This window comes from Somniosus microcephalus, chromosome 4, assembly GCF_052327205.1.
Source record: "Somniosus microcephalus isolate GS21.2 chromosome 4, FLI_Smic_1.0, whole genome shotgun sequence".
NCBI classification, from domain to species: Eukaryota; Metazoa; Chordata; class Chondrichthyes; order Squaliformes; family Somniosidae; genus Somniosus; species Somniosus microcephalus.
In genome coordinates, this window is record NC_140990.1 from 120,880,884 (window position 1) to 120,885,132 (window position 4,249).

Consider the following 4,249-nt stretch of genomic DNA (forward strand, 5'->3'; position numbering starts at 1 on the left):
CATTTGTAAATATTTTCTCTAACCTGAAGATTCTTTTTCCTACCTTTCCCCGTTTTTTCCTTAGGCCTGAAAGCCTGGGCCTTTCTTGCCCAGCCAGGCCCGAGCTAGGTAATTGGGCTTCTGCTAAGCTCCTCACGCCCTTCCCCCCCGTGTCACGTTACCCGGGGCAATGGCGTCAGCCGCGAGGGTCAGGGTGCGCGTGCAGCAGGAGCAGGTGAGACGCGGCGTCTCTCTCTGTTCCGCGCTCGTCTCAGGCGGGGCTCTCGAGAGTGCGGATCTCGCCCTTGGTGAGCGGGGCTCTCGGGAGTGCGGGGCGGTGTGGCTGGGGCTTGGAGAGCGGGGCTCTCGGCCGGGGGGGGGATCAGAGAGCGGGGCTCTCAGGAGTGCGGGGCGGGCTCGGAGAGCGGGGCTCTCGGGAGTGCGGGGCGGGGCGGCTGGACCTTCAAGAGCGGTGCTCTCGGGAGTGCAGGGCGGGGCGGTGCGGCAGGGTTACCCCGGCAACCGGTCGTGGCCGTGGCCGTCTCTCAGCCTCAAGCCCTCCCTTCCTCCCTCCCCGCCAGCCCTCCCCCTCCCCCCTTCCCCTACCCCTCCCCCCTCCCCCTCCCCCGTTTCCCCTCCCCCTCCCCCCTTCTCCTCCCCCTCCCCCTCCTTCCCCTCTCCCCTTCCCCTTCCCCCCCTCCCTTCCCCCCTCCTCCCTTGCCCCCTCCCTTCCCCCCTTCCCCCCTGCCCTCCCTTCCCCCCTGCCCTTCCTTCCCCCCGCCCTCCCTTCCCCCCCTGCCCCCTTCCTCCACCGCCCTCCCTCCCCCCCTCGCTCTCCCTTCCCCCCCGCCCTCCCTTCCCCCCTATCTGCCCTCCCACCCCCCCCGCGCTCCCCCTCCCCCTCCCCCCTCCCCCTTCCCCTCCCCCTCCCCCCACTTCCCCTCCCCCTCCCCCTCCTTCTCCCCCCTCCCCCTCCCCCTTCCCCTACCCTCCCCCTCCTTCCCCTCTCCCCTCCCCCCTTTCCCCACCCCTCCCTTCCCCTCTCCTCCCTTCCCCCTTCCCCCCGCCCTCCCTACCCCCCCCGCCCTTTCTTCCCCCCCGCCCTCTCTTCCCCACCGCCGCCCTCTCTTCCCCCCCGCCCTCTCTTTCCCCCCCGCCCTCCCTTCCCCCCCACCCGCCCTCTCTTCACCCCCTGCCCTCTCTGCCCCCCACCCGCCCTGTCTTCCCCCCATTCTCTCTCTCTCTACCCCCCAGTCGCTCTCTCTCCTTCCCCCCCAGTCGCTCTCTCTCTCTCTCTTCCAACAACAACATGCCCTCGAAAAAGCCTCGGTACCGCCGGGCACTTCAGCCATTGGACAATAAAGTAAATGGGACACGAGACCAGTGCTGTCCACACCAGGCACCAATGGACCTTAAACCGAATGGGACACCATCCCAGCGCTGTCCACACCAGGCACTTTGGACCATACACCCATTGGGACACCATCCCAGTGCTGTTTCCCCCGGCACCTATAGACCATGAAACCAATGGGACACCAGCCCAGCGCTTTTAGATTAGGAACCTATGGATCATAAAAACAATTGGACACCAGCCCAGAGCTGTTTCACCCGGCACCTATGGACCATAAACCCAATGGGGCACCAGCCCAGCGCTGTCCACACCGGCACCTATGGATCATTAACCCAATGGACAGCTGCCCAGCGCTTTTACACCAGGAACCTGTGGATCATAAAAACAATTGGGCACCAGCCCAGATATGTCTCACCTAGCACCTATGGACCATGATCCCAATGGGACACCGGCTCAGCACTGTCAACACTCGGCAGCTATGGACCATACACCCAATGGGTCACCAGCCCAGCGCTGTCCACACCTGGCACCTATGGACCATATACCCAATGGGACATCAGCCGAGCGCTATCCACATCAGGCATCTATGGACCGTAGACCCAATCGAACACCAGCACAGCGCTATCCATTCCCGGCACCTATGGACCATAACCCCAATGGGAAACCAACCCAGCTCTGACCACACCCCATTCAGATATCCATAAACCCAATGGGACAACAGTCCAACGCTGTTACACCCGGCGCCTATGGAGCATAAAAGCAATGCGACACCATCCCAGCACTGTCCACACCCGGCACCTATGGAGTATAAATCCAATGGGACACCAGCCCAGTGCCGTCCGCACCCGGCAACTATGGATCATAAATCCAATGGGGAACCAGCCCAGCTCCTGCTTCACACGGCACCTCTGGACCATAAACCCAATGGGACACCAGACCAGCGATGTCCACACCCGACACAAATTCACAATAAACCCAATTGGACACCAGCCCAGTGATGTAACACCATGCACCTATGGACCATAAACCAAATGGGACACCAGCCCAGCGCTATTAAACCCGGCAGCTATGGACCATAAGCCCAATGGGACTCTAGCCCAGCGCTGTTAACCCGACACCTATGGACCATAAACCAAATGGGACACCAGCCCAGCGCTTTTACACCCTGCTGCTATGGATCATAAACCCAATGGGACACCGGCCAGCACTGCTAATCATGGCACCTATGGACCATAGAACTAATGGTACACCAGTCCAGCGCTATCCACACCCGGCACCTATGGACCATAAACCTAATGAAACAGCAGGCCAGCGATTTTACACATGGCAGTTATGGACCAGAAACCCAATGTGTCACCAGCCCAGCGCTGTCCACACCCGCCTCCTATATCCATAAACGTAATCGGGCAACAGACCAGGGCTGTCCATACCCGTCACATATGGACCATAAACCCAATAGGACACCAGCCCAGCGCTGTCCACACCCGGCTCTTATATCCATAAAGCCAATCGGACACCAGCCCAGCGCTGTCCATACCCAGCACATATGGACCATAAGCCCAATGGGACACAAGCCCAGCGCTGTCCACACATGTCACCTATGGACCATAAACAAATGGGACACCATCCCAGCACTGTCCGCACCCGACACCTATGCGCCATAAACACAATGGGACATCAGCCCAGCTCTGTCCACACTCTGCACCTATGGACCATAAACCAAATGGGACACAAGCTCAGCACTGTCCATTCCCGGCACCTGTGGACCATAAACCCAATGGGAGAACAGACCAGCGCTGTTACACACGACACCTATGGACAATAAAAAGAAAGGGACACCAGCCCAGCACTGTTCAAACACGGCACCTATAGACCATAAACCCAATGGGACACGAGACCATCGCTATTACAACCGGAACCTATAGACCATGAACCCAATAGGACAGCAGACAAGCCCTGATACAACCCGGCACATATGGACTATAAAACCAATGTGACACCAGCCCAGCGCTCTCCACAAACGTCAACTATGGACCATAAACCCAATAGGACACCAGCCCAGCGCTGCTAAACCCCGCACATATGCTGCATAAACCTATTGGGAAACCAGCCCAGCACTGTCCACACACGGCATCTATGGACCATAAAGCCAATAGGACACCAGACTAGTGCATTTTCCCCCGGCACCTAAGAACCATAAACCCAATGGGACACCAGCCAAGCGCTGTCCTGACACGGCATCTGTGCACCATAAAACCAATGACAGCAGCCCAGCGCCATCCACACCCAGCACCTATGGACCATAAACCCAGTGGAACACTGGCCTAGCGCTATGGCACCCGGCAATTATGGACCATAATGCCAATGGGACACCAGCCCAGCGCTGTCCACACCCGCCACCTATGGACCATAAAGCCAATGCGACACCAGCCCAGCGCTGTTCCAACCGGCACCTATGGATCATAAAGCCAAAGCGACACCAGCCCAGCTGGGTCCACACCCGGCACCTATGGACCATAAAACCAATGGGACACCAGCCCAGCGCTGTCCACACACTGCACATATGGACATCGTCCCAAAGGCACAACTGCCCAGCACTGTCCACACGCGGCATTTATGGTTCATACAGCCATTAGGACACCAGCCTAGCGCATTTACACCCGGTATCTAAGAAGCATAAAACAAATGGGGCACCAACCCAGCGCTGTTACACCCGGCACGTCTAGAGCATAAACCCAATGGGACACCAGCGCAGCGCTGTCCACACCCGGCACATATGCATCATAAATGCAATGGGACACCAGCCCAGCGCTGTCCACAACAGGCCTCTATGGATCATAATCCCAATGGGACACCAGCCCGGCGCAGTTACAGCCAGCAACTATGGAACATAAACCCAATGGGAAACGAGCCCGGCGT